The sequence below is a fragment of the Sorex araneus genome, chromosome 1 (assembly GCF_027595985.1).
Source record: "Sorex araneus isolate mSorAra2 chromosome 1, mSorAra2.pri, whole genome shotgun sequence".
Classification (NCBI taxonomy): Eukaryota; Metazoa; Chordata; class Mammalia; order Eulipotyphla; family Soricidae; genus Sorex; species Sorex araneus.
The window spans coordinates 217,964,809-217,987,491 of record NC_073302.1 but is presented as its reverse complement, the minus strand read 5'-3'; the positions used below and the strand labels follow the sequence as shown (position 1 = coordinate 217,987,491).

Here is a 22,683-nt window from a genome sequence, read left to right as displayed (position 1 = left end):
CTTTCCAAAGTATATTTTTAGAGCCTATGAACTAATAACCAAAGTATTAGAACTATTTGGGTGGCAGCCACAGTGCAGTGGGAGGGCTCTTGCCATGCCTGCAGCTGATGCAGGTTCGATCGCCAACATCCCATAGGGTCCCTGAGCCCACCAGGAGTGATCCTTGAGTGCAGAGCCAGGAGGAAGCCCTGAGTACTGCTGAGTGTGGTCCAAAAAAATAAACAAAAGAAAATTAGAACTACCTTATCTAGTTCAGCTTGCTTAAATGATTTTAGGGTTGTTTGGGGATTTGTTTTATAAATTTTAGAGTTTTCAATTTTGGTAAGAATTTTCTATTACGGGGGCTGAAGCGATAGTCCAACAGGGAGGGTGTTTGCCTTGCAAGTGGCCGGCCCGGGTTCGATTCCCAGCATCCCATATGGTCCCCTGAGCAGGGCCAGGAGCAATTCCTGAGTGCATGGGCCAGGTGTAACCCCTGTGCATTGCTGGATGTGACCAAAAAAGCAAAAAAAAAATGAAGAAATATACAATATTTAAAAATAAATTTTCTATTACATGGGCTGGAGCGATAGCACAGTGGGTAGGACATTTGCTTTGCACACGGCTGACCCAGTTCAATTCCCAGCATCCCATATGGTTCCCTGAGCACCACCAGGAGTAATTCCTGAAAGTATGAGCCAAGAGTAACCCCTGGGCATTGCTGGGTGTGACCAAAAATGCAAAAAAAAAAAAAAAAGAGTTTTCTATCACAATACCAGGTGTTCTGATTCATGAATATTTTATGTATTCAAATGTCTTTTTCTGTCATCCAAAAATATATTTCTAATATGTAAACTTGTTTTGACCGAGAATTTCTTGGACCAATTAGAATTATTTTGTATGAGTAAGACTGTTGAAAATCCTTTAACTTTGCAACTTTTTTATGACTTGTGTTCTCATAGTGATACAGAGTGATAGTTTTCTTTGGAGGTTTCCATTATTAACCAATGTAGCTCATTCATTAACAGTAAATCAAGACACATAACTATTTATAATTTTCAATGTTTATCTTCTTTGTTGCTTTATCATACTATTGTAGACACAATGGAATAAAGTGAGCTTATAATAGTTGATATGTTCATACTCAGGGATCACTCCTGCTTGGGCTCAGGGGATATGTGTTGCCAGCAATCGAACTCAGGACAGCTGTGTGCAAGGCAGGTATCCTCCCCGATGTGCTACTGCTCCAGGCCTTTTCCTATGCTATTTTGAAAACATTGTTAATTATTTGCATGCATATTTTGTACTTCATTTAATAACTGACTGAAACAAATTCTTTAAATTATCCTGTGCTCGTTTCACTTATGACTGTCCCTACATTGGAAATGTTGTGCAACACTTGCTTCTATCTAGCTGAAAAACTACATCAACCCAAAGGAAAAAAATGAGTTTATTCCTATTCCTAATGACAATTTTTTTCTTTTTTGGCACACCTGGTGGTTCTTAGGGGTTTCTCCTGATGCTGCACTCAGGAATTACTCCTTACAGTGCCCAGGGAACCATATGGGATGCCGCAGATTGTACCCAAGCTGGCCTTGTGCAAAGCAAATGTCTAACCGCTGTACTATGGCTTCGACCCAGATGGCAAATTTCTCTATTGTGAGCAGAGTCAGAATGTGTGAGGAAGGCCAGAACGAGAGTGAGAAGTGAGGATCAACGAATGTCAGAGGGTGAGAGGAATGGGTACTGAAAATGGCTTTCCCGAGCATCGCACCACAAAAAACAAACAGGGGGTGGGTTAGGCAGTGCCACAGAGATCAGAATCTATGGAGGGAAGGCAGTGATTTGGGCTCAAAGAACTTTTCTGCAGGGAAAGCGAAAGATGTTGTAGGTGGATGACTAGTGTTTCAAAATGAGCGACTGAAAATCAACTGGAAATAGGCTTGGGATCAAAGGGAACATTCCAATCCTTGGGGTATATTTAAGGGACAGAGAGGAGAGAGACACACATTCAACTAGGTTTTTTTTTTTTTGTGTGTGTGTGTGTGTGTGTGTGTTAATTGAATCACTGTGAGATATAGTTACAAGCACCTTGGCACTGCGTTAAGGCTCACTCCTGGCAGAGCTTGGGAGACCCTGTGGGATTCTGGGAGTTGAACCCAGGTTAGTGGTATGTACAGCCATCACCCTCCCCTCGTCACACTGGCCCCTGGCTCCTGAGACAAGGCCTTCTACCCGAATAGCCTCATTTGGGTCCCGGGCCTGCTCAACTTGGGACCAACATGTTCTCTCTTGCATCTCTCTTTCTGTCTCTATCTATCTGTCTGTCTGTCTGTCTGTCTATCTCTCTCCTTCCTCAGAACGTCCAGATAAAACCTGTTCTTACTTTAAACAAACAGATATGTGAGGCCAGAGAGATAGTTCAGTGGAGAGACACTTGCCTTGCATGCAGCTGGTTCAGGTTTGATCCCTGGTGGCCTGTAGGGTCCTTTAGACCCGCCAGGAGTCAGCGCTGAGCAAACAAAATTAATAATAATAACTGTCTTCTGGTCACATGTATTAATGGTCAGGGATCACTCCTGGCAGGGCTCTGGGAACCCTTTGTGATACCAGGGATGGAACCCTGGTCGGCTGTGTGTGAGGCAGGAGTCTCCAGTATAATCTAGCCACCCCGAGGTCAAGAGGGAGATGGTTGGTGGTGACAAACTTGGAGAAGTGGCTTCAAGGGAGCTTGGTTACACTGTCATCGTTGGGTGTATTCTGCATCACTGGGAACATCTGGCAGAATGTGAGGCAGGCAGCACTTGGGAATTGCCCCACACAGGCTGATAGGGAGCCAAGAATCAGGGGCATTTGTCCACCAAGTCCATCCGTCCATCATTGCTTGAAGAGTGTGTGCTGGATAGAACCTCTCCTGAAGCCTACAAGTACTCTGGGACACCCAGATGCCTCCGGCTTCCAGCCTGGGATAACAAGGCCACAAGGGCCAGGCCAGGGGCTGGGGAGGTAGCTCAGGAGGCAAGGCACATGTCTTTCACATGCAAAGACCCAGTTTTGATCCATGGCACCACATGTTTCACACACACAGGTATGGCCCTGGGGCTCTCAGCACTTCAAGGCCCGAGCAACAAACTCTCACGGGGAGGGGCCCCCAACCCCCTGAGCACTACTTAGGAAGTTTACCCCCCCAAAAAAAAAGGAAGCTGGTGGGAGGCACCCAGAGCCTGTGATCCACTGGCCCTCTTTGTCTCTCAGGTGAAACTGGCCTCATGGTCCAGGGAGAAGCGAGGAAGCTGGTACAGCACCTTCCAACTAGGGAAGAAGGTCAGTCATGACATTGTGCCTCAGGCGGACCGGAAGGAGAGAGGCTGGCTCACAGGAGAGGGTGGGGGACCCATAGACACGGTGGGAGTCTTGGGACCATACTTGTTGGAAAGACCCACAGGCCTCCTTGGGACAAGGTGCAGCCTGATGGAGCCCTGAGCAATGACTGGGATCAGTGACTGGGAAGAACAGGGACAAGTGTGCCAGCGGCAGGATCAGACTCTGCAGAAGCTCAGAATCTAGAGAGGCTCAGCTGGATTTTTAAATTTTTTTTTTTTGCTTTTTGGGTCACACCTGGCAATGAACAGGGGTTACTCCTGGCTCATGCACTCAGGAATTACTCCTGGCGGTACTCAGGGGACCATATGGGATGCTGGGGATCGAACCCGGGTTGGCCGAGTGCAAGGCAAACGCCCTACCCGCTGTGCTATCTCTCCAGCCCCAGGATTTTTAAATTTTTAAAAATTGTGTGTGTGTGAAGCAAGATAGTTTTCTTTTTTCTTTTCCTTTTTGGGCTACACCAATCGATACTCAGGGCTGACTGCTGGCTATGCGTCCTGGAATTACTCCTGGCTGTGCTCAGGGGAACACTATGGGATGCCAGAATCAAACCAGAGTATAGAAAGATTATTTTCTAAACACAAAGTGTCGATCATGTAAAATTAAAATCTTGGTCATGTAAAATTAAGACCACGTGACTAATCAAACAGAAGAAGCACTGCTGCGGAGAGAATGCAGCAGGCATTCAGAACAAATTAAGGGTCAGCAATCTTCACACACTTTTCTCTAAGGAAACTTTTTGGGATCATTTTTAGCGGATTTCCATAACGAGCAATACAAACTAAATTACTGAGGTCCTGCTTTCGGGGCTAGGGTGGATACATTCGAAATACGGGGGTGGGAAGGTGAAATAGTGGTGGGCTTGGTGTCGGAATATTCAGTGTAGTAAGTTATTGTGAACAGGTTTCACTGTCACTGTCATCCCGTTTTTCATCGATTTACACAAGCGAGCACCAGTAACATCTCTATTCATCCCAGCCCTGAGATTTTAGCAGCCTCTCCTTACTCGTCTTTCCCAATGATTGGAGGCTCTTTTCAGACTGTTTTTATTACTGTGGCATATCAAATACGCCACGAAGAGCTTGCCAGGCTCTACCGTGCTGGTAGGATACTCTTGGTAGCTTGCCAGGCTCTCTGAGAGGCATATATATATATGTGATATATATACATATATACATATATATGATGTGTCACATGGCTGCAAATAACTAGACATATACAGTATATAGAGAGAGAACTATTACATAATGATAGCAGACTTAAGAAGAAGTATATGTGGGGGATGGAAAGATAGTATAGTGAGCAAGGTGCTTCCCTTGCATGCATCTGACCAGGGTTCAATCCCTGGGCACAGAGTCAGGACTAATACCTGAGCATTTCTGGGTTCTGACCACCCCCTATCCCCCAAAAGGTGTATGTGTTGTAAAAATCTTAAAGATTAAAATAACAGTAGTATTTATGACTTTCGTTCTGAAATCTGGTAAGATAATTACATATCTGGGGCCAGAGAAAAATTGCAGCAGGTAAGGCAGTTGCTTTGCATGTAGCCAACCTGGGTTTGACCCCTAAGCACACTCAGGAATGATCCATGAGCAATGAGACAGGAGTAAGTCCTGAGCACATCTGTGTATGGCCCCCAAACAAAACAAAAACAAAGAGAATTGCATAACTTTGCTTGTTATCCTCTTAATAGTATAAGTTGTCATTATTTATAGGAAATGATTATTACAAAAATATTCTATATAATATACAGCCTATTCAAGAATTTTGGCATACCTGAAGCAGAAGTTTACAAATTTCGTATTTTCCATTTGCCGCAGCTTCATGTAAAGGTGTCAATTTCCATAAATCTGCTACATTAACTACTGCTCCATGCTTAACTAGAACTTCTGCAACTTCATAACGTCCATAAGAACATGCATTATACAAAGGTACAAGGCCTTTGAAATGAAAAGTTAAATGAGCAACACAACACAAAGACCTTATAATATAAATAATTTTATATAGCTCATAGATTGGATTACCATCACTTCTTCAGAGATCTCTCCAGAAGCAAGCAAGAGTTGCTTCTCTGACCATCGCTGAGAGTTGACCTTGCTGCTCCCCCTTCACCCGCCCCAGGAGTGGCCCACTTCATTAGAAAGAAGTTGGAGGGGCAGGGTCGAGTCACACTCAGTGAGGCTCAGGGCTTATTCCTACCTCTATGTTCACGAGGGATTTCAGGTGTTGCTCAGGTAACTTATGTGGTGCCAGGATTCGAATCTGGTCTAGTTGAATGCAGACTGTTTTATCAGGTGGTTCACATCCCCAAGATTTTTTTAATTTTATTTTTAGAAAGTTGTTCACTATCATTTATGGCACTCAATATTCCAAAACCAATTCCACACCAATCCCTCTTCCCACCACTATTATTTCTTCCCACCACACAAGCCTGCCCCAAAGGCAGATCCTATATCATTAATTTTGTATTACTTCATATGAATACTGTGCTAACAATGATCCCTAAAGGTTTCCTTAGAGGAAAGAGGGTGGAGATTGTTGTAGGTTACCCCAGAGACATTAAGGCCTCAATAGAAGAGATTACTAACATTGTGACAGGTTGAGCCTCGGGTTGCTACCCCCCCTCCATGATGTAATTTCGTAACGTCAATGGAGATAATGTATTACGATATCATAAACTTCTTATACTTTCTAGCTGCAAGGACAAACATTTGGAAAAAGAAGAAAGCCCTGGTCAACAATGAACTGTGCCACCATTATACATATTTCAAAGGGCTAGTCCCAAGTATGCCTTTATCTTTCTTACCTATTTAAGAAGAACAGCCAGAGAGGCCACAGTAACCCTCCACCCAGCCAAACCCGGGAAAATTATTTCTTTAAATATTCCTTCCCACTATATTACTTCCTTTGGGGGATGGGAAGGGATGTTTGGCCACACTCAGTGATGCTCAGGGGTTCCTCCTGGCTCTGTACTCAAAATTAGTCCTGGCAGTGCTCAAGAACCAGCCGGAGTTTCAGAAATCGAGCCTAGACTGGCCCTGTGCAAGGAAAATGCCTTTCTCCTCGTACTATGGACTATTGCTCTGGACCCTAAGACGCTTTCCTTCCTTCCTTCCTTCCTTCCTTCCTTCCTTCCTTCCTTCCTTCCTTCCTTCCTTCCTTCCTTCCTTCCTTCCTTCCTCCCTCCCTCCCTCCCTCCCTCCCTCCCTCCCTCCTTCTTTTCCTTTCCTTTCCTTTCCTTTCCTTTCCTTTCCTTTCCTTTCCTTTCCTTTCCTTTCCTTTCCTTTCCTTTCCTTTCCTTTCCTTTTCTTTTCTTTTCTTTTCTTTTCTTTTCTTTTCTTTTCTTGTCACACTGGCAATGCACAGGGGTTACTCCTGGCTCTGTACTAAATAATTACTCCAGGCAGTGCTTGAAGGACAGTATGGAATGCTGGGATTTGAACCTGGGTCGGCCATGTGCAAGGCAAACGCCCTACCTGCTGTGCTTTCGATCCGGACCCTAAAACTCTTTTCCTTTGGCTGCACAGGAGTAGAAGATTGTGCCTAGCTGCCTAAGGACTCCAGGAACACAGAGCCCAGGGACAAGTAGTCCCTTTTCCCACCAGCTCACCTGCTCTAATGCCCAGGTGAAGGTCCTCATGAACCCCTCAGCAATTCAAGTCCCCCAAACTCTTCTGTTTGAGGCCCCAAATTTACAGGAAAATCCAGTGTCATACTCCTGATTCTCTGCCTTATTCTCTCTAGTTTTCACAAACATAAAGTAGCATTTGTTTGTGAAAGATACCGTTAATGTCTCTGAGTATCCTACATCTCACACCAACATTCTCAGGAGCTTGACGGTAAGTAAAGTCCTGCAGATTACTCAGAGATGACAATGGCGTGCTCACTTCCAGAGTGGCTGTCTCGAAGAGCTCAGTCGAACCCTAAGGGGAGCACCATCCATGAGCATTTGGGGCATTGAAAAGACAACCTCAAAATCTTTAAGAAACACTTCACCAGGAAAATAATGGTCTGGGTTGCTGCCAAGCTTTCATTTTCCAGGCATGGTATTTCCAGGAAATACTAAGAGGTGTGAGAAGTTGGTGAATGAATGATGTGAGATGAGAAGTGGATTCATGTCAGTTGGAGACAAAAGAAAGAAGAGGGATTGTGGCTCTGGAGCCTAGATTTGAGCTCAAGCCTTAGGAAGGTGGACCAGAGTGACTAATGGCATTGAAACACTGAAGCTCTCTGAGAGACAGTCCCATTGGTTCCCAGTGACTGCAGTACTGAACTTCTGACTTTACCAGAAACGTTTGGGATCTACGTACTGCGGCTGACTTCAAGCTGGCTGTACCCTCCAGTTCCTCCTCCCCGTGGGTACTGGTAAAGGTTTTGTTAGAATTACTTCTGCAGAGTCTTGACCTTCCTTGTCTTTCTCATCACCATCCATGATCATCTGGGCAGCAATAGCTGTAGAGAAAATATTTCAACAGCTGCAAAGTCTGATGAAAAATGAAAATCTCTGATCTAAAGACGTCATTAAAATATTTCTGGTCTTCTCAGCATCTATCCAAATGTTGACAACTATTGTCACAGTCGTACTCAGAGATGTGCTGCTGGCTCGCCCCTGTCCTGCCTCCTGGCAGTGTAATTCTACTTTTTCTCTGCTTATTTTGTCACACACCACACTGAAACAGAACTTAGGGTAGGAGTCAAACCATCCCTGGGTTAGTTCTGCTTCCAGATTTGTTCCACTCGATTCACTCTTTTGTTTTTCTTTTCTGGGACATCCATAGAAGGGCTCAAGGATCCCACTTAGTTGGGCACTCAGGAATCATCCCCTAATTGGATTGGGGAACCATATGTGGTGCGAGAGATCAACGCAGGTCCATTGCATGCCAAGCAAGCACTCCACCTACTGTACACAATTGCTCTGGCCCCTCCTTCAAATTCATTCTTTAGGATACAGGGTCATTTTACTAAGGTCTACTTCTGATTGCCTTTCTCAGCTGAAAACCCCAAGTTGAAGGCCAGAGAGAAAGCTGAATGGGCAACAATGCATGTGGGACACCCGGGTTCGATATCTTTCCTCTCCTTACCATTTTTGTGATAAAACTTCTTAGAAGCAAGCACTGGAGAATATGGCATTATGTCCAATGCCTCAATTTTCTCTATGGGTGTAAGAGAGTCCCGAGAGGAGACAGGACGTTTCAGGTCCAAATCCTTATTGTCCGTGCCAACAACATCTAGGAGCCTATTTCAAAAGAAAAATAAAGCCCGGGAACAATGAGTTGGTATGTTGCTGGGCGATTAAGATACATGTGAGAATTAATCACCAAAACATTTCATTTATCTTTCTGTAATAGAAACAAAGGAATGGTGTTCACTGAAAGAAATTTTACTATCATTAAAGGTAAGGCTGTTGTTACCTTGCACGTGGTCAACCCAGCTTCATTCTCCGTCATCCTTTTGTGCCCCCAAGCACCACTAGGAGGAATTTCTGAGGGCAGACAAGGTGTAAGCCCTGAGCATTGCTGGGTATGGCCATAATTAAAAATCAGTATTTGATGTAGTCTGTCTACCGTCACACTGTAATCTGATGCATCCTACCAATCTATCAAGCACGTATTGTTGGACATCTGATTTCTAAACATTTGGGGCCAAACATTCAGGGCTTATGCCTGGCTCTGCTCTGAGGGATCGGCAGTACTCCGGGCATCATCTGGAGTGTGCTGGGGATATCAATGCTGGGTTGGTCACGTGCATGGCAAGCTCCCCACCTGATGTCATGTTGGTGTACAACATCTCACAATCTCGGGGCTAGCTAGACATGGATGTTAAAATTGTTTTTCTGTTACTTTTTCTTTAACTGACTATGCTTCCGGTTATGTAACTGACTTTGATACTGTTTCTATTGACTAAATTAATTTGCATATTCTGTCTATGTGGCTGAAAATCATTGGTTAGAACATCAAGCTAGTTAATAAGAGGGGCTGAACAGATTGCTTTGGAGCACAGCACAACACCAGAGACAGTATTTTGATCCTTCAAAAAGTATTTCATTCGCGTGCATATCTTAATTCCTCAGACTGTCTAACCAAACCTTACTGCAACATATGGCACCCAGCGCGTGGCTCAAGATAAAGGCTCAGTACAGAAGAAATAAAGAAAGGAAGAGATATATAGACAGAAAGTAAGAAAGGTAGAAGAAGAAATAGAGAAATAAAGGGAATAAAGAAATATAGATATGAAGAAAGAAAGAAGAAAAAGAGAAAGAAAGAACGAAAGAAAAGAAAGAGAGAGACATAGAAAGAAAGAAAGAAAGAAAGAAAGAAAGAAAGAAAGAAAGAAAGAAAGAAAGAAAGAAAGAAAGAAAGAAAGAAAGAAAGAAAGAGAGAGAAAGAAAGAAAGAGAGAGAGAAAGAAAGGAAGAAAGAAAGAAAGAAAGAAAGAAAGAAAGAAAGAAAGAAAGAAAGAAAGAAAGAAAGAAAGAAAGAAAGAAAGAAAGAAAGAAAGAAGAGAGAAAGGAAGGAAGGAAGGAAGAAAGGAAGGAAGGAAGAAAAAGAAACAGGGAATAAAGAATATATATAGAAAGAAAGAAAGGAAGAAAAAGAGAAAGGGAATAAAAGACATATAGATAGAAAGGAAGAAGAAAAGAGAAAGTAAGGAAATAAAGAAATATAGATAGAATGGAATAAAAGAGATATAGATAGAAAGAAAAAGGAAGGAAGAAGAAAAAGAGAAAGATAGGGAGAAAGAAATAAAGAAATATAGATAGAAAGAAAGGGAAAAGAAGAAAAAGAGAAAGAAAAGGAATAAAGAAAGATAGACAGGAAGAAAGAAAGGGAAAAGAAGAAAAGGAGAAAGAAACGGAATAAAGAAATTAAGAATAAATAAAGGAAGAAAAGAAAAAAGAGTACTGGGTAATTCTGTAACATCACAGAAGGATGCCTATATTGATACTCTGAGCTCCCTAACAAAAGCAGCTGGTCTGCCATTGAAGGAACAGATAAAGCTATGCCTCCTTGAGAGGGTAAAAAGGTATTGTTTAAATAAAAAATAGAGAGCAATTTGATTTAAAACTATGGAACAAAGTAGGGAAAAAGTTGCATCATGCACACATTTTCAAAGCAACTTACAGAGATACTCCTGTGTTAGAGGAGAAGAGTGGGGAAAAATCTTTGACTCAGCCTAAATTTTGTGCTAAGCCAACAACATCTATATTATCTGGCGATTCATATCAAATTGATGATTCACCTTGAGTCTGACAACTTCGAGTCAGACACAGAGAATTCAGTTTCAAAAGAGGTTATAAGCACCCAAGAGATGAGAAAAGTTAATTAAAAATTAGATAAATTAATTAGTCAAATGAAGTACCTTGAGATGCATCACCCTTCTGAAAGAAGGATAATGCCTCCTGTACAGGGTATCACTGATCCTGACTCTTTGGCAGTTCCTTCCCCTCACTTATAGAAGAATAGGGAAGAGGAAAGTCTGTGTTGCCGTTTTAAGCTTACTTCTGAGTTGCATTCCCATCATGATGCAAAAATCTGAAGCTCCTTTATATAAGGAAAAATTGAGTCAACATCCTGCTCAGTTTATGGCTTTTCCAGTCATTTGCAATCCTGATGTGCAGAGAAAAAGACAGGCAGGGGAATATGAGCTTGTTCCTCTTAAGTTTCTCTCCTCATTTAAGCAAGCTGAGACCACTTATGGTGTTATTTCTAACTATGTGTTGGCCCTTCTTGAAAATTTTGCAGAAGCTAATACTGTAATTCCGCTTGATTGGCAAATGCTTGCAAAGGAGTGTTGGAAAATTCTCAATATGTACAATTTAAATTTTGGTGGAGAGAAGAGGCTGAGAAATTTGCTAGAATTAAAACAACAAAACAAGTCGATATCACTGTGAACCAGACTTTAGGCACTGGCAAGTGGGCTTTATCGGAAGAACAAGTCCGTCTGGAGGCAAACATTTTAAAAGCTGTTAATAAGACCTGTCTAAAGGCATAGCGTTATCTTGAGACCTCTGCAAAACGTACTATGTCATTCACAAAATTCTTTCAGGAAGTAAATGAACTGTTCACAGATATTATTGCCAGACTCCAGGACTCTCTTGAAAAGGCTATACCTGATGAAGGCCTTCGTGAAATGCTTATGCTAACGTTAGCGATGGAAAACGCTACAGCAGATTGCCAAAAGGCAATTCAAACTGCTAAGCTAGTGGGAAAAACTCCCTGGATGATTTTATTAAAGTATGTAGGGAAGTGGGAACACCAACCCATCAGGCACAAATAATAGCCGCTGCTTTTAAAAGAGTAAACCAGGTAAAATGTTACAGCTGTGGAGCTTTGGGACATCTCAGACGAGATTGTACTAATATTAAGTCTGGGATGGGGAAAGAACCAGGTGTCTGTAGACAATGTGGGAAGGGAAAGCATTGGGCTAATAAGTGCCATTACAAAAGAGAAAAATTTAGAAAAGCTAATGATCCATTGGGAAATGGGAGTCAGGGCTCGACCCGGGGCCCCTTCAACAATACAGGAAATTGTCAATAAAACCTCAAATTAAATTAAAGAGTTTTTCATCCCGTACCATGATAACAATCAATAAACCCAAGAGCATTGGCAAAAAACTGTCTTATATTGACCTTATGAGAGCAACGGAAGGAAATGTAGCCACTGATATTTCAGTTTTACAGGATTTGGTCTTGACTCCTAATAAAATTTATAAAATCCCAACTAGTGTTTATGGCACCCTTCCAAAAGGAACAGCAGAATTGATCCTAGGGAGAAGCAGTATGACTTTGTGAGGTGTTAATGTAAAAGCGGGACTCATTGACAGTGAATTTGCGAATGAAATCTCAATTATAGTCACTGTTCAAGTGGATATCAGAATATTTAAAGGGGAACATATTGCTCAACTGCTTTTACTTCTGTGCATACTAGGAAAAAATACAGGCATGAAAAGAAAAGGTGATTTTTGGAAGCACTAATGCAGAAATATATTGAGCAATAAAAGATTACTGATGATAAGTCTACTTTGGTTATGACTTTTAAGGATGGGACAAAACTGGAGGGTATGTTAGATTCAGGTGCTGATGTTCCTGTTGTCGCCTCTCATCATTGGCCTATGGTTTGGCAAAAGCGTTGTGTGGATGTTATTTTTTCTGGTATGGGAGTGGTCACTGATGTTCAACAGAGTGTGCAACCTCTTCATTGTAGTGATCCTGATGGAGACACGGCAGTCATCCAAACATATATTGCTCCAATAGCTATCACCCTATGGGGACGAGATTTGTTGCAAAAACTTGGTGTGTAATATATTAAAGAAAAAGAGATGTCTCAGCAATCGCCTTTTTAATTTGGACCGCTGCTCGAAGGACAGCTCTCCTAATAGTCTGAAAAAAGGTTCAGCCTGTTTGGGTTGAGCAGTGGCCCTTAACAAAAGAAAAACTTAAGGCTTTAAATGAATTAATTACAGAACTGTTTGAATTGGGACATATTGTTTTAAGCTCTAGCCCCTGGAATTCACCAGAATTTGTTATCAAGAAAAAAGACTGGTAAATGGCAAATGTTAAGTGATCTAAGAAAAGTTAATGACTGCATGGAACCAATGGGCCCTTTTTGTGGGCCTATCTAATTTGGCCATTATTCCAAAACAATGGAATGTTATTATATTGATCTAAAGGATTGTTTCTATTCCATCCCTTTGAGAGAAGAGGATAGAGAAAAATTTGCCTTTACTGTGCCTTCCTAAATAGTGAACTCCTGCTAAAAGATATCACTGGACTGTTTTGCCTCAAGGGATGTGTTAGGGCATGAATATGTATTGGGGCATGAATAGTCCCACGCTGTGTCAATATTTTGTTAATCAACCATTGGATATAATTGGGCACAGTACCCTGAAGTCAAAATTATTCACTATACGGATGATATGCTAATTACTGCTCCACCACAAGTAAATTTGCAGGAAGTTTATGAAGCTATAACTTATGAACTAGAGTCATGGGTTTAAAAATTGCACAGGACAAAATTCAATGTCAGGTTCCTTGGGAATTTTTGGGACAAATGATATGGGAGAGTAAAATTACACCTCAAAAAGTCCAAATTCGGAAAGTCACTGTCACTGTCATCCCATTGCTCATCGATTTGTTCGAGTGGGCACCAGTAACGTCTCTCATTGAGAGACTTATTGTTACTGTTTTTGGCATATCCAATACACACGGGTAGCTTAGCTTGCCAGGCTCTGCCTCGCGGTCTCCATACTCTCGGTAGCTTGCCAGGCTCTCCGAGAGGGGCAGAGGAATCGAACTTGGGTTGGCCGCATGAAAGGCGAACGCCCAACCGCTGTGCTATCACTCCAGCCCAAATTCGGATAGATAAATTAAAAACTAAATGACTTTCAAAAACTATTAGAAAATATAAGTTGGCTACGGCCTTCCTTGGGTATGCCAACCTATTCCCTACAAAATTTGTTTCAAATATTGGAAGGTGATCCCTCTTTAAATAGTCCAAGGCAACTTAGCCCAGCAGCTGAAAAAGAATTAGAAATAATTGAGGAGATCGTTAAGAAGGCTCAGCTTGATAGAATTGACTCTTCAGAAAGTTAAAATCTGATAGTGTTTCATACTTCGTTCTCCTACTGGGATTTTGGTACAAGAAACTAATATTGTGGAATGGAGTTTTTTAATGTAACAAGTCTAGTAAAACATTGGTTACTTATGTAAATAAAGATCTCAAATAAATTTCAAAGGAAGAAGAAGAACTAGACAATAAATAGGGAGTGATCCTACTGAAATTATTGTACTAGTGAGCAAATTCAAGTGCTATAGGAAATTGATGAAGATTGGCAAATTGTTTGCACTAATTATCTGGGCAAAATTCATAACAACTTTCCAAAGCAAAAGATATTTCAATTTCTCAAATTTTCTAATTGTATTTGGCCTAATATTATAAAAGCTGAACCTACTGAGTCCACTGTTACATTCTTCATAGATGCTAGTAAAGAAGGAAAGGCTGCTTATACTGATATGCAAAATGACAAGGTTTTACAAACTCCATATAAATCAGTTCAGAAGAATGAACTGTTTGCAATTATTTCTCTTTTACAAAATTATTCTGAATGAATAAATATTGTAATAGACTCTCAGTATGCAGCTTGGACTGTCAATCATATATTTACTGTTGCTTTACCCTTGAGTGACTCGGAGCTTATTTCTTTATTTAAAAATTTGCAGCAAGTTTTGAGAGACCGTAAACATCCTTTATACATTGTTCTTATGCGAATTCATATGGGTCTTCCTGGTCCATCAGTTCAAGGCAATGATAGAGCTGATAAGTTGATTGCTTTAGTAATAAAGGCAGAAAAACCTCATGCCTTACATCATCAAAATGCTCATGCATTGAAAACCAAATATGCCCTTACTTGGAGGCAAGCTAAAGACATTATTTGGCTATGTCCTACTTGTCAGGCAATCAATATGCCTCATAGGACTTTGGGAGCTAATCCTCGAGGTATAAAGATAAAGGAAATCTGGCAAATGGATATAACTATTGTTCCAACTTTTGGTAAACAAAAATATGTTCATCAATCAATTGATACCTATTCACATTTTCGATGGGCTTCTGCGTTATCTTCGGAAAAAGCAGGAGCTATGATTACTCATTTGTTAGAGGCATTTGTTGTTATGGGTGTTCCTAAGCAATGAAAACTGATATTGCGCTTGCTTATACCTCTTCAAAAATGCGTGATTTTTTTTCTCTGCTTATGGTATCAATCATATTACAGGAATTCCATATAACAGTACAGGACAAGCCATATTGAACGAGCAAATCATGAGCTTAAAGATATCTTACTTGGACAAAAAGGGGGGAATATACACAGATTCTCCTAGACAGCAACTATTTAGAGCACTATACTCCTTGAATTTTTTTAATTCCTCTGATTAAATGACATCGGCGGAAAAACACTGGGAAATTCAGGATGGCTCAGAAGAAATAAGTTCTAATAGAATAAAAAATGGTTTAGATAAAATTAGTCAGAGACATAAAGTCCTTTACAGGGACCCAGTCTCTGGGAGTTGGATGCCAGGCCAGGTGGAAAGGTTGGGACGAGGTTTTGCTTTTATTTCAGCAAACAGAAACCATTATTGGTGTCCTACAAAAGGACTGAAGCTTCTCAGGGAATAAGGGATAGCAAATGAAAAAAACTGCAGTATAGATTCTTTCTTTAAAAATTTTTGCTGGCTCTGTAAAAACAGAAGTGCTTCTCTTTTGACCCAATTTTAACAAGCAGAAGACAAGCTTGTTAGACTGAGAAATGAGGGATAATCCCAATTGACCAAAAGGGAATTTTTACCCTGGGCACTGCCCTTCCCTTCTCTTTCCATCAGGTTTTCTTCCCTGGTTCTTGGAGGGTCAGATCGCTCGATCAGGTATGTATGAATGAACATGTGCATGTGATTTTTGTTGTCTTTCTGTATGTCTGTCTGTGTTGAGAGCTTTAAATGTTGAAGTCAGATTGAAATCAGAAGTGGAAATCCTTGTAACTGGGCAAATAGCCCCATCAAAAAGGTTAGTAATATGTACTCCAAGAAATTTTAAAAGTTTGGGTGTTTTTGGAGCTAAGAATTGTAAAATTAGAGCAGGAAACCAAGGTGAAAAATTGTTAAAGACCGGTGTAAAAGAATCATGATTTGAAATATCTAAGGTATAAGAACTATTAAAATTAAAAAGATGTTTTCCTCATACTTTGTAAAAATGGTACAAGTTTTCTGTTATGTTACTACATTTTTCTCTCTACATATTTATATTATAAATTTTATATCTGCATTATATTAAGTTGTTAAAAAGAGAATTTAAATAATTGTATATCAAAACAGATTCAAAATATACTGATTTAGTTCAAAACATAAGTTTTAAGAGATAATAGGTTTATTATATAAGGCTGGATAATATTCCATGCATATTTTATTGGAACATCTATGAAGTTTCAGGAGGAAGTTTCTATTTTTTTCTTATGGATTTTTCTTAAGAATTCGATGATTCTTCTTTGTCCATGGGAGAAGAATCTGATAATTGGGAGTGCTTCGGCAGTTACTGATTGTGGAAAAACCTGGACTGTGAAGTTCATCCAGAAATGGCATGAAAGTATTGTTTTTGTGTAGAGATTAATTGGTCATCATTGACAAATGTCTCTGAACCAGAACTGGAACTGGAATATTACTTAATATGTGTAAACTCTGCATATGTAAACTCTGCATTGTAAAATAAAAAATAATTTCTGTAGAATAAGGTTGGATTTTCTTAAAACAGCATTGAGGTATTGCTGGAAAGATTTGTGAGAATGTTTGTGTTGTTTGTTACTGGTGATTTTAAACAAAAAAAGGGGGAAATGTTGGTGTACAAATCCCATAATCTCAGACCTAGCTAGGGCTTGGATGTAAACATTGTTTTTCTGTTACTGTTACTTTAATTGACTATGCTTCCTGTTATGTAACTGACTTTGATACTGTTTCCATTGACTAAGTTAATTTGCATATTCTGACAATGTGGCTGAATATCACTGGTTAGAACATTAAGCTAGTTAATAAAAGGGGGCTGAACAGGCTGCTCTCGGGCACAGCACAACACCAGAGACAGTTTTGTGATCCTCCATAAAGTATTTCTTTCTCGTCCATATCTTAATGCCTCAGACTGTCTAACTAAACCTTACTACAACATTTCTTTCTTTCTTTTTTTGGTTTTTAGGCCACACCTGACAGTGCTCAGGGTTCACTCCTGCTCTGTGCTCAGAGGTCACTCCTGGTGACCTTGGGGGACCATATGGGATGCTGGAGATCAAATCTAGGCCAGCTGCGTACAAGGCAAGTGCCTCCACCTTTGTACTATTTCTCCGGCCCAAAAAATTTTACTTGCAAAGAACAATGCTGCCTGATGAATCCTACCAGTGAAGCTTAATCCAGGTGTTTGGTAGTCAAACTCTGAAGGTTTAAATGGAGTCAAAATCCTTATTTGAAATCAACTGAAAACCTTCTTGAAGTATTCATGATTATCCTAAATAAGGACTCTCCTGAACCTGTGCTACCCTTTTATAAAACCACACTCACAGGATCAGTGCACATCTACAGAAACTCCCCCAGTTTTTGGACACAAACCCACCTGAAAATACCAAGACACCGATGTGTTCCTGCCAGGCCACGGACACTGGCACCAGGTTGCGGGTCCACGATGCTTTGCGGGCTGCAGGTGAAAATCGCTGTCTGGCACACACCAGTGATGGTCGGAGTCATAGTTCTGTTTGATGTCCTTCAGGCTCAGGAACCTGATTCAGAGTAGCAGAGAAGCAGAAGACATTGCTGAGGCTGAAGAGGAGATTCAGGAGGATGGCTCCCACGAGCTGAGCCAAAGACAAGGGCTTGAAGATGATCAGGAGCCACTCCTGCCTCAGATTCTTGTCCAGAGTGATGGCTTCCATCTACAGGTGTGTGGCCATGACCATGTACACGTGGAACAGCTGGTGACTATTCCCTGCAGCACACACACCCAACAGCCACCCACATAGGCACCAGATGCCTGTGGTGGCGGGACTGCTACACAGGAGAGTAGCCGCATGCAGGAACCACACTGAGTCCACTGGGGGAAAGGGTCAGAAAAGGCAAATCCAGAGGTGGGGGGAGGGAGGGAGAGAGGATAGAGGGGAGAGGAAGGGGAGATGGGAGGAAGAAGGGAGGGGGAGAGAGCATATTTGGAGGAATCTTTGGGGCAGGAGTAGAAATGGGGACCAACAGTTTCAGGCAGGGCAGCTCTAAGTGGGCTGATGACTGTTCTGGTTTGTCATGACGTGTGCACAACTAAGCATCTTTCTTAAAAGAGGCTTATTTTTTGCTGAGGGCTGGGGGCTGTCACACCTGGTGGCACTCTGGGGGCTGTCACACCTGGTGGCACTCAGGGCTTACTCCTGGCTCTGTGCTCAGGGGTCACAACAGGAAGGAAGGAAGGAAGGAAGGAAGGAAGGAAGGAAGGAAGGAAGGAAGGAAGGAAGGAAGGAAGGAAGGAAGGAAGGAAGGAAGGAAGGAAGGAAGGAAAGAAGAAAGGAAGGAAGGAAGGAGGAAGGACACCATAAGTGTGGCTAGGGTTCAAACCATCTTTGAGCCACTGTGTCCTCACCTCCTCTACTATTTCTCAGGTCCCTTTGAAGTCAAGGAATACAGACTCATTTTCTTGGGTAAAAGGGAGTTTTATGGTTCCAACCAGATTTTAGCAGTGCTTGTTCTTTAATGAATTTTGGGCAAAGCCTCCCTCGCCACAGGGGTGTTTTCTATTCTGGGTCTTGGGTTCAAGAGGATGGAATAGAATTGAGTAAATAAAAACGCTCCCAGGAATCCAGAGAGCTGACAAAACCACCCCCTAATGCCCTGTCTTTCTTATCTGCCTCCTTTTTGGGAATCTGCCCCCTCAGGATTTTGCTCTTCGTAATCCACTCCTTGAAGGGGGAGAGAATAGAAGATCAATTTCTAACACTAAAACACACACACACAAATATCCCAAACCCCAAAACAGGCTTCAGGAAGACAAGATTCCTCCCCCTATATCTCCCCAAACCTCTCTCCCAACCCTGCCCCACGCCCCGCCCCCACTCCTGTCTGAGAGCTCCCAGCTCCTGCCCTGTGTGGTCTGAGGCTTCCTCTGGGGTGGGGGGTGGAGCGCGAGTTCCAGGCCTCCCCTCCCAGCCCTGCAGCTTCCCTACCTCTAACCAGAGCTCAGGCTTGGCTCTGGAGACACACACAGCTCAGCGGGGGCCGGGCTGCAGAGCACCCCTAACCACCTGGGGCGTGTTCGCCTCCTCCCTGGGACCCCCATGCCTCGCAGTGTCTGTCTGGGCCTGGGAGCCACAGGCTCTCCTGTGACTGCAGCTGCTCCCACCAGAAGGAGACAGAGACTGTCCCTGGGACAGCCGCTGCCGGGCTGCCCTGAGACCAGCGCAAATCCGACTTCCCTCTTCCTCTCAGGGGCTGTCCTCAGTGTTTTTCCGTCCTGGGATTTTTGCAGGTGAGGGAGCCATAGACAGGCCCAGGACTACCGTTAAACCCACCGACTTGCTCTCCATCCTCTCCCATCCTACCTGGACTTCCAATTTTATGCCCATTGGCCGGTACCTAGAGAAATTCCGGTCAAGGTGCTTCTCGCCCTGCCCCTGCCAGCCTTTTGCACCTGCATGTGTCACAGCCCACGTGTAACCTGAACCCCGGGAAGTGGGGACAGCTTCAATATAGTCAAAGCATCCGGGAGCCAGGCGCTTGGGCAGGTGTGCGGAGTAGAAGAAAGAGGCCAAGTCACTTAATACCTCTACTGCAAAGCACAACACCCAAAAGGAGAGAGAGAGCAAAAGGGAACACCCTGCCACAGAGGTGGGGTGGAGGGGATGGGGTGGGGATAGGGGAGGGATGCTGGGACCATTGGTGGTGGAAAATGGACACTGGTGCAGGGATGGGTACTTGAACATTGTGTGACTGAAACGCAAGCACGAAAGTTTGTAAGTCCATAACTGTACGTCATGGTGATTCAGTAATAAAAAATTAAAAATAAAAAAAGAAAGAGCCCAGGAGAGTCATGGCCATGTGCTTCTTGTGGTACAAGGTGGCTTCGCTGAGGTACAAGGTGGCACTATCCCCTGGGAGCAGGAAGAGCTGCAGGCATGGAAGGACATGTCAGGTCTGGAGAGGGTCCTTGTTCCGCGTCCTGCTTGGACTGCACCAAGGACACTGAGCAAATCCCAGCCTACGCTGACCAACTGAGACCCAAGGCAAAGGTGTGTAGATTCCCCCAGGTGCTCGGAGAGCTGGGGGCTATTCATTAATTTCTCCATACATAGTTCCAAAGTTGTTTTGTGATTGGGTTTCAGTTCTACTGTTCCAACACCCGTCCCTTCACCAGTGTACATTTTCCACCACCAGTGTCCCCAGTTTCCCTCCCACCACCCCCACCTCTCTCACCCCTCAGCACCCCAGCCAGCCCCCATGTCCATGGCAGGCACTTCTCTCTCACTCTCATCACTCTCTCCCTCCCTCTCCCTCTCTCACACTTACTTTCCTCACTGTCTCCATTGCTCTCTCTCTCTCTCACTCCTCTCACTCTCTCTCCCTCTCTCTCACTCATTCCCCTCACTTTCCCTCCTACTCTCTCTCTCCCTCTCTCTCACTCTTCTCAATCTCACTTACTCTCCTCTCTCTCCCTCCCTCGCTTGCTCACACTCTTACTCTTGCTCTTACTCCTCTTTCTGGGCATAATGGTTTGTATTAACTTTTCACAACAGTCATAGTAGTAACATAAGAAAACAAAAGGAAAGGCAAGAAAATAGAAAATTCCTATTAGTTGCCATTCTTTTTTATCTGAGGATAAAATGCACACCTGGAGACAGCTCAGGCTGAGTCTATGCCCTGCATAGATGCCTGGTCCCCTAAAAACCATCAAGAGTGATCCCTGAGCACAGAAATAGGAGTGGACCTTGAGGATCACTGGGTGTGACCCCCTTGCCCCAAAAACAAACAAACAAATCCCCAGACTCAAAGAAAAAACAGGGGAAGATAAATCTGGTATCAAGTAGTCTGTTCACCATCTAAGCATGCAGCCGATGCTCCTAATTCAACCCGGGGAAGGCCTCTGAGTCATCGGAGAGAATTATTACTTAGGAGCCAAGTGGAGTTGTTTGGGACATGAGGCGGCCACCGCGCCTGTGGGCATCATCCCGGCCTCCACCATCACACTCCCCCTCCAGATGGCTTCGCCGAGCACTGAGGTGTGAGAGGTGCTGAGTCCTCTGCCTGCCTGCCCATCCTCAGGGTTCCGAGGGCTCCATCTCCCTCCCCACTGCCCAGCCCTAGCCCCCGGCACCCCCAGTGCTGAGCCAGGAACACAGAACCTGGAACAAAACACATGGGCCTGGTTTGGCTGTGGTTTCCCGGACATAGCACATGTTCTCCAGGAAGTAGTGGGGGCAGCGGGGGATTGAGTGCACCCCCAATCCGTGCCCTGTCCCAGGCGGGCAGAGCACAGAGCCTGTCCTTCCCCCTCCCTCCTCTGGGGGCCTGCAGCTGACAACCCTGCCGCACTCACAGGCTCAGGGGCTGAGTCCCTCTCTGCTGCTGTGACACGGGGAGGTGAACCTCATTTCGAGGTGAGAAGCAGCTAGGAGCACTGCCTCTGGCCAAGGGCTGTAGTCAGACCCCTGGGACCCTGCTGGCCTTCCTTGCTCGAACCCCTCTGTCCTGGGTACACTCTGGAGTCGCCCGCATATCCTCACCGGAAGACCCTCTTTATATGAAGACCTCTCTATATTTACTAAATTACTCTAGTAAATATCAATTATTCTACTAAATGACTATATTTGCTGCTTTGCTTCCCTCTGCCAAAGGTCTGCCTCCAGACATTCCCCTTTTGCCACCAGCTAGCACTTCATCTCATATATATTTGATCACAACCTGATGATGGGGTGTCGTGACTGAGACCCTTTAGCTCTCTTAGTCACTCGACTAAGTCTCAGGCTGCCTCCCCTCCCCAGTCCTCCAGGATTGCCCCTGAGCTCCCCTCAGTGCCGGCCCCTGATCTGTCCAAAATGGGTGCTCAGAGCCTGTGTCTTCATATCACTCCCTGATTACTCTGCAAATCCCTCAGAGAGAAGCAGTGGGCTTGTTGTGGGTGTCCCAGGGACGTGCATGGTGTTTGGATCCCCAGGGACCTTACCCTGTATGGGATGGGCAGCAACACCCAGATATAGGGGTAGGCAAAGGCGAGGATGTGCAGCCGCCTGTACAGCTTGGACCCCTGTGTCTCCAGAACCCTTAATGGTGCAGGCAAAGAAAGAAGAGACAGGGTGGAAGGAGTTTCAGTGCACAGGGCGCTTGGGCAGGCCTGGAGAGTACCGCGTTACGTCACAGCGCATGGCCACGCTGGATTCCCATGGCCACCTGGTCCCCAGCATCACGGGTGCAGCCCGTCAGCTGCCTGGGTATCCCTCTGCTGAGCAGCATCCCATCCTCTGGCCCTCACACTCACCGGAAGTCCTGTTGACTGAGAATTGTGATGGGCCCCTGGGGTTTCTGAGGGGAAGGCGCTTTCCTCCTCCAAATGACTAAGGTCAAGCCTTGGTCAAGCGTCATTCAGGAGAGGGTGTTTCTGCAGCCTTTCCTGTGGGTTTCTTTGGTTTTTGCTTTATGGGCCACATCTAATGATGCTCAGGGGTGTTACTTCTGGCTCTGCACTCAGGGATCACTCCTGGTCCTCCTTTTGGGACCATATGGGATGCTGGGGATTGAACCCGAGTCAACCGGGTGCAAGGCAAA

The 22,683-nt window shown here is 43.7% G+C and overlaps 1 pseudogene; it reads right to left on the bottom strand.

Moving 5' to 3' along the window:
- Positions 1–17,510: 17,510 nt before the first annotated feature.
- LOC129402107 (membrane progestin receptor gamma-like) lies at positions 17,511–22,500 on the bottom strand (annotated as a pseudogene).
- Positions 22,501–22,683: the final 183 nt, after the last annotated feature.